This window comes from Pimephales promelas, chromosome 7 (assembly GCF_988280905.1).
Source record: "Pimephales promelas chromosome 7, fPimPro1.hap1.1, whole genome shotgun sequence".
Taxonomy (NCBI): Eukaryota; Metazoa; Chordata; class Actinopteri; order Cypriniformes; family Leuciscidae; genus Pimephales; species Pimephales promelas.
Genome location: NC_142775.1, coordinates 25,426,468 through 25,434,995, shown reverse-complemented (window position 1 = coordinate 25,434,995; position 8,528 = coordinate 25,426,468).

Below are 8,528 nucleotides of genomic sequence, written 5' to 3'. Positions count from 1 at the left end.
CTAAGTCTCATGGCCCTCTATCAGAATCCAGAGTTTTGGGAAGATTGGAGAAACTTAATTTTTCGCCAAAAAAAAAAAAACGTAAGGGGTACCACTGTCGTTTTTTTTTTTCGGGCCGAATTTTTGAGTTTCGATATCTCAGCTCTGGAAGGGGCTAGAGCCTCCATTTTTGCACTCAGGTCTAAGTCTCATGGCCCTCTATCAGAATCCAGAGTTTTGGGAAGATTGGAGAAACTTAATTTTTCGCCCGAAAAAAAAAAACGTAAGGGGTACCACTGTCGTTTTTTTTTCGGGCCGAATTTTTGAGTTTCGATATCTCAGCTCTGGAAGGGGCTAGAGCCTCCATTTTTGCACTCAGGTCTAAGTCTCATGGCCCTCTATCAGAATCCAGAGTTTTGGGAAGATTGGAGAAACTTAATTTTTCGCCCAAAAAAAAAAAACGTAAGGGGTACCACTGTCGTTTTTTTTTCGGGCCGAATTTTTGAGTTTCGATATCTCAGCTCTGGAAGGGGCTAGAGCCTCCATTTTTGCACTCAGGTCTAAGTCTCATGGCCCTCTATCAGAATCCAGAGTTTTGGGAAGATTGGAGAAACTTAATTTTTCGCCCAAAAAAAAAAAACGTAAGGGGTACCACTGTCATTTTTTTTTTTTCGGGCCGAATTTTTGAGTTTCGATATCTCAGCTCTGGAAGGGGCTAGAGTCTCCATTTTTGCACTCAGGTTAAAGTCTCATGGCCCTCTATCAGAATCCAGAGTTTTGAGAAGATTGGAGAAACTTAATTTTTCGCCCAAAAAAAAAAAAACGTAAGGGGTACCACTGTTGTTTTTTTTTCGGGCCGAATTTTTGAGTTTCGATATCTCAGCTCTGGAAGGGGCTAGAGCCTCCATTTTTGCACTCAGGTCTAAGTCTCATGGCCCTCTATCAGAATCCAGAGTTTTGGGAAGATTGGAGAAACTTAATTTTTCGCCCAAAAAAAAAAAACGTAAGGGGTACCACTGTCGTTTTTTTTTCGGGCCGAATTTTTGAGTTTCGATATCTCAGCTCTGGAAGGGGCTAGAGCCTCCATTTTTGCACTCAGGTCTAAGTCTCATGGCCCTCTATCAGAATCCAGAGTTTTGGGAAGATTGGAGAAACTTAATTTTTCGCCCGAAAAAAAAAAAACGTAAGGGGTACCACTGTCGTTTTTTTTTCGGGCCGAATTTTTGAGTTTCGATATCTCAGCTCTGGAAGGGGCTAGAGCCTCCATTTTTGCACTCAGGTCTAAGTCTCATGGCCCTCTATCAGAATCCAGAGTTTTGGGAAGATTGGAAAAACTTAATTTTTCGCCCAAAAAAAAAAACGTAAGGGGTACCACTGTCGTTTTTTTTTCGGGCCGAATTTTTGAGTTTCGATATCTTAGCTCTGGAAGGGGCTAGAGCCTCCATTTTTGCACTCAGGTCTAAGTCTCATGGCCCTCTATCAGAATCCAGAGTTTTGGGAAGATTGGAGAGACTTAATTTTTCACCCGAAAAAAAAAAAACGTAAGGGGTACCACTGTCGTTTTTTTTTCGGGCCGAATTTTTGAGTTTCGATATCTTAGCTCTGGAAGGGGCTAGAGCCTCCATTTTTGCACTCAGGTCTAAGTCTCATGGACCTCTATCAGAATCCAGAGTTTTGGGAAGATTGGAGAAACTTAATTTTTCGCCCAAAAAAAAAAACGTAAGGGGTACCACTGTCGTTTTTTTTTTTTCGGGCCGAATTTTTGAGTTTCGATATCTCAGCTCTGGAAGGGGCTAGAGCCTCCATTTTTGCACTCAGGTCTAAGTCTCATGGCCCTCTATCAGAATCCAGAGTTTTGGGAAGATTGGAGAAACTTAATTTTTCGCCCAAAAAAAAAAAAAACGTAAGGGGTACCACTGTCGTTTTTTTTTCGGGCCGAATTTTTGAGTTTCGATATCTCAGCTCTGGAAGGGGCTAGAGTCTCCATTTTTTGCACTCAGGTCTAAGTCTCATGGCCCTCTATCAGAATCCAGAGTTTTGGGAAGATTGGAGAAACTTAATTTTTCGCCCAAAAAAAAAAAAAAACGTAAGGGGTACCACTGTCGGTTTTTTTTCGGGCCGAATTTTTGAGTTTCGATGTCTCAGCTCTGGAAGGGGCTAGAACCTCCATTTTTGCACTCAGGTCTAAGTCTCATGGCCCTCTATCAGAATCCAGAGATTTGGGAAGATTGGAGAAACTTAATTTTTCGCCCAAAAAAAAAAAACGTAAGGGGTACCACTGTCGTTTTTTTTTTCGGGCCGAATTTTTGAGTTTCGGTATCTTAGCTCTGGAAGGGGCTAGAGCCTCCATTTTTGCACTCAGGTCTAAGTCTCATGGCCCTCTATCAGAATCCAGAGTTTTGGGAAGATTGGAGAAACTTAATTTTTCGCCCAAAAAAAAAAAACGTAAGGGGTACCACTGTCGTTTTTTTTTTCGGGCCGAATTTTTGAGTTTCGGTATCTTAGCTCTGGAAGGGGCTAGAGCCTCCATTTTTGCACTCAGGTCTAAGTCTCATGGCCCTCTATCAGAATCCAGAGTTTTGGGAAGATTGGAGAAACTTAATTTTTCGGCCAAAAAAAAAAAACGTAAGGGGTACCACTGTCGTTTTTTTTTTCGGGCCGAATTTTTGAGTTTCGATATCTCAGCTCTGGAAGGGGCTAGAACCTCCATTTTTGCACTCAGGTCTAAGTCTCATGGCCCTCTATCAGAATCCAGAGTTTTGGGAAGATTGGAGAAACTTAATTTTTCGCCAAAAAAAAAAAAAACGTAAGGGGTACCACTGTCGTTTTTTTTTTTCGGGCCGAATTTTTGAGTTTCGATATCTCAGCTCTGGAAGGGGCTAGAGCCTCCATTTTTGCACTCAGGTCTAAGTCTCATGGCCCTCTATCAGAATCCAGAGTTTTGGGAAGATTGGAGAAACTTAATTTTTCGCCCGAAAAAAAAAAACGTAAGGGGTACCACTGTCGTTTTTTTTTCGGGCCGAATTTTTGAGTTTCGATATCTCAGCTCTGGAAGGGGCTAGAGCCTCCATTTTTGCACTCAGGTCTAAGTCTCATGGCCCTCTATCAGAATCCAGAGTTTTGGGAAGATTGGAGAAACTTAATTTTTCGCCCAAAAAAAAAAAAACGTAAGGGGTACCACTGTCGTTTTTTTTTCGGGCCGAATTTTTGAGTTTCGATATCTCAGCTCTGGAAGGGGCTAGAGCCTCCATTTTTGCACTCAGGTCTAAGTCTCATGGCCCTCTATCAGAATCCAGAGTTTTGGGAAGATTGGAGAAACTTAATTTTTCGCCCAAAAAAAAAAAACGTAAGGGGTACCACTGTCGTTTTTTTTTTTTCGGGCCGAATTTTTGAGTTTCGATATCTCAGCTCTGGAAGGGGCTAGAGTCTCCATTTTTGCACTCAGGTTAAAGTCTCATGGCCCTCTATCAGAATCCAGAGTTTTGAGAAGATTGGAGAAACTTAATTTTTCGCCCAAAAAAAAAAAACCGTAAGGGGTACCACTGTTGTTGTTTTTTCGGGCCGAATTTTTGAGTTTCGATATCTCAGCTCTGGAAGGGGCTAGAGCCTCCATTTTTGCACTCAGGTCTAAGTCTCATGGCCCTCTATCAGAATCCAGAGTTTTGGGAAGATTGGAGAAACTTAATTTTTCGCCCAAAAAAAAAAAACGTAAGGGGTACCACTGTCGTTTTTTTTTCGGGCCGAATTTTTGAGTTTCGATATCTCAGCTCTGGAAGGGGCTAGAGTCTCCATTTTTGAACTCAGGTTAACGTCTCATGGCCCTCTATCAGAATCCAGAGTTTTGGGAAGATTGGAGAAACTTAATTTTTCGCCCAAAAAAAAAAAACGTAAGGGGTACAACTGTCGTTTTTTTTTTCGGGCCGAATTTTTGAGTTTCGATATCTCAGCTCTGGAAGGGGCTAGAGTCTCCATTTTTGAACTCAGGTTAAAGTCTCATGGCCCTCTATCAGAATCCAGAGTTTTGGGAAGATTGGAGAAACTTAATTTTTCGCCCAAAAAAAAAAAAACGTAAGGGGTACCACTGTCGTTTTTTTTTCGGGCCGAATTTTTGAGTTTCTATATCTCAGCTCTGGAAGGGGCTAGAGTCTCCATTTTTGCACTCAGGTTAAAGTCTCATGGCCCTCTATCAGAATCCAGAGTTTTGAGAAGATTGGAGAAACTTAATTTTTCGCCCGAAAAAAAAAAAACGTAAGGGGTACCACTGTCGTTTTTTTTTCGGGCCGAATTTTTGAGTTTCGATATCTCAACTCTGGAAGGGGCTAGAACCTCCATTTTTGCACTCAGGTCTAAGTCTCATGGCCCTCTATCAGAATCCAGAGTTTTGGGAAGATTGGAGAAACTTAATTTTTCGCCCAAAAAAAAAAACGTAAGGGGTACCCCTGTCGTTTTTTTTTTCGGGCCGAATTTTTGAGTTTCGATATCTTAGCTCTGGAAGGGGCTAGAGCCTTCATTTTTGCACTCAGGTCTAAGTCTCATGGCCCTCTATCAGAATCCAGAGTTTTGGGAAGATTGGAGAAACTTAATTTTTCGCCCAAAAAAAAAAAACGTAAGGGGTACCACTGTCGTTTTTTTTTCGGGCCCAATTTTTGAGTTTCGATGTCTCAGCTCTGGAAGGGGCTATAACCTCCATTTTTGCACTCAGGTCTAATTCTCATGGCCCTCTATCAGAATCCAGAGTTTTGGGAAGATTGGAGAAACTTAATTTTTCGCCCAAAAAAAAAAAACGTAAGGGGTACCACTGTCGTTTTTTTTCGGGCCGAATTTTTGAGTTTCTATATCTCAGCTCTGGAAGGGGCTAGAGTCTCCATTTTTGCACTCAGGTTAAAGTCTCATGGCCCTCTATCAGAATCCAGAGTTTTGAGAAGATTGGAGAAACTTAATTTTTCGCCCAAAAAAAAAAAACGTAAGGGGTACCACTGTCGTTTTTTTTTCGGGCCGAATTTTTGAGTTTCGATATCTCAACTCTGGAAGGGGCTAGAACCTCCATTTTTGCACTCAGGTCTAAGTCTCATGGCCCTCTATCAGAATCCAGAGTTTTGGGAAGATTGGAGAAACTTAATTTTTCGCCCAAAAAAAAAAACGTAAGGGGTACCCCTGTCGTTTTTTTTTTCGGGCCGAATTTTTGAGTTTCGATATCTTAGCTCTGGAAGGGGCTAGAGCCTTCATTTTTGCACTCAGGTCTAAGTCTCATGGCCCTCTATCAGAATCCAGAGTTTTGGGAAGATTGGAGAAACTTAATTTTTTGCCCAAAAAAAAAAAACGTAAGGGGTACCACTGTCGTTTTTTTTTCGGGCCCAATTTTTGAGTTTCGATGTCTCAGCTCTGGAAGGGGCTATAACCTCCATTTTTGCACTCAGGTCTAATTCTCATGGCCCTCTATCAGAATCCAGAGTTTTGGGAAGATTGGAGAAACTTAATTTTTCGCCCAAAAAAAAAAAACGTAAGGGGTACCACTGTCGTTTTTTTTTCGGGCCGAATTTTTGAGTTTCGATATCTCAGCTCTGGAAGGGGCTAGAACCTCCATTTTTGCACTCAGGTCTAAGTCTCATGGCCCTCTATCAGAATCCAGAGTTTTGGGAAGATTTGAGAAACTTAATTTTTCGCCCAAAAAAAAAACGTAAGGGGTACCACTGTCGTTTTTTTTTTCGGGCCGAATTTTTGAGTTTCGATGTCTCAGCTCTGGAAGGGGCTAGAACCTCCATTTTTGCACTCAGGTCTAAGTCTCATGGCCCTCTATCAGAATCCAGAGTTTTGGGAAGATTGGAGAAACTTAATTTTTCGCCAAAAAAAAAAAAAACGTAAGGGGTACCACTGTCGTTTTTTTTTTTCGGGCCGAATTTTTGAGTTTCGATATCTCAGCTCTGGAAGGGGCTAGAGCCTCCATTTTTGCACTCAGGTCTAAGTCTCATGGCCCTCTATCAGAATCCAGAGTTTTGGGAAGATTGGAGAAACTTAATTTTTCGCCCGAAAAAAAAAAAAACGTAAGGGGTACCACTGTCGTTTTTTTTTCGGGCCGAATTTTTGAGTTTCGATATCTCAGCTCTGGAAGGGGCTAGAGCCTCCATTTTTGCACTCAGGTCTAAGTCTCATGGCCCTCTATCAGAATCCAGAGTTTTGGGAAGATTGGAAAAACTTAATTTTTCGCCCAAAAAAAAAAAACGTAAGGGGTACCACTGTCGTTTTTTTTTCGGGCCGAATTTTTGAGTTTCGATATCTTAGCTCTGGAAGGGGCTAGAGCCTCCATTTTTGCACTCAGGTCTAAGTCTCATGGCCCTCTATCAGAATCCAGAGTTTTGGGAAGATTGGAGAGACTTAATTTTTCACCCGAAAAAAAAAAACGTAAGGGGTACCACTGTCGTTTTTTTTTCGGGCCGAATTTTTGAGTTTCGATATCTTAGCTCTGGAAGGGGCTAGAGCCTCCATTTTTGCACTCAGGTCTAAGTCTCATGGACCTCTATCAGAATCCAGAGTTTTGGGAAGATTGGAGAAACTTAATTTTTCGCCCAAAAAAAAAAACGTAAGGGGTACCACTGTCGTTTTTTTTTTTTCGGGCCGAATTTTTGAGTTTCGATATCTCAGCTCTGGAAGGGGCTAGAGCCTCCATTTTTGCACTCAGGTCTAAGTCTCATGGCCCTCTATCAGAATCCAGAGTTTTGGGAAGATTGGAGAAACTTAATTTTTCGCCCAAAAAAAAAAAAAACGTAAGGGGTACCACTGTCGTTTTTTTTTCGGGCCGAATTTTTGAGTTTCGATATCTCAGCTCTGGAAGGGGCTAGAGTCTCCATTTTTTGCACTCAGGTCTAAGTCTCATGGCCCTCTATCAGAATCCAGAGTTTTGGGAAGATTGGAGAAACTTAATTTTTCGCCCAAAAAAAAAAAAAAACGTAAGGGGTACCACTGTCGGTTTTTTTTCGGGCCGAATTTTTGAGTTTCGATGTCTCAGCTCTGGAAGGGGCTAGAACCTCCATTTTTGCACTCAGGTCTAAGTCTCATGGCCCTCTATCAGAATCCAGAGATTTGGGAAGATTGGAGAAACTTAATTTTTCGCCCAAAAAAAAAAAACGTAAGGGGTACCACTGTCGTTTTTTTTTTCGGGCCGAATTTTTGAGTTTCGGTATCTTAGCTCTGGAAGGGGCTAGAGCCTCCATTTTTGCACTCAGGTCTAAGTCTCATGGCCCTCTATCAGAATCCAGAGTTTTGGGAAGATTGGAGAAACTTAATTTTTCGCCCAAAAAAAAAAATTGTAAGGGGTACCACTGTCGTTTTTTTTTTCGGGCCGAATTTTTGAGTTTCGGTATCTTAGCTCTGGAAGGGGCTAGAGCCTCCATTTTTGCACTCAGGTCTAAGTCTCATGGCCCTCTATCAGAATCCAGAGTTTTGGGAAGATTGGAGAAACTTAATTTTTCGGCCAAAAAAAAAAAACGTAAGGGGTACCACTGTCGTTTTTTTTTTCGGGCCGAATTTTTGAGTTTCGATATCTCAGCTCTGGAAGGGGCTAGAACCTCCATTTTTGCACTCAGGTCTAAGTCTCATGGCCCTCTATCAGAATCCAGAGTTTTGGGAAGATTGGAGAAACTTAATTTTTCGCCAAAAAAAAAAAAACGTAAGGGGTACCACTGTCGTTTTTTTTTTTCGGGCCGAATTTTTGAGTTTCGATATCTCAGCTCTGGAAGGGGCTAGAGCCTCCATTTTTGCACTCAGGTCTAAGTCTCATGGCCCTCTATCAGAATCCAGAGTTTTGGGAAGATTGGAGAAACTTAATTTTTCGCCCGAAAAAAAAAAAACGTAAGGGGTACCACTGTCGTTTTTTTTTCGGGCCGAATTTTTGAGTTTCGATATCTCAGCTCTGGAAGGGGCTAGAGCCTCCATTTTTGCACTCAGGTCTAAGTCTCATGGCCCTCTATCAGAATCCAGAGTTTTGGGAAGATTGGAGAAACTTAATTTTTCGCCCAAAAAAAAAAAACGTAAGGGGTACCACTGTCGTTTTTTTTTCGGGCCGAATTTTTGAGTTTCGATATCTCAGCTCTGGAAGGGGCTAGAGCCTCCATTTTTGCACTCAGGTCTAAGTCTCATGGCCCTCTATCAGAATCCAGAGTTTTGGGAAGATTGGAGAAACTTAATTTTTCGCCCAAAAAAAAAAAACGTAAGGGGTACCACTGTCGTTTTTTTTTTTTCGGGCCGAATTTTTGAGTTTCGATATCTCAGCTCTGGAAGGGGCTAGAGTCTCCATTTTTGCACTCAGGTTAAAGTCTCATGGCCCTCTATCAGAATCCAGAGTTTTGAGAAGATTGGAGAAACTTAATTTTTCGCCCAAAAAAAAAAAACCGTAAGGGGGTACCACTGTCGTTTTTTTTTCGGGCCGAATTTTTGAGTTTCGATATCTCAGCTCTGGAAGGGGCTAGAGCCTCCATTTTTGCACTCAGGTCTAAGTCTCATGGCCCTCTATCAGAATCCAGAGTTTTGGGAAGATTGGAGAAACTTAATTTTTC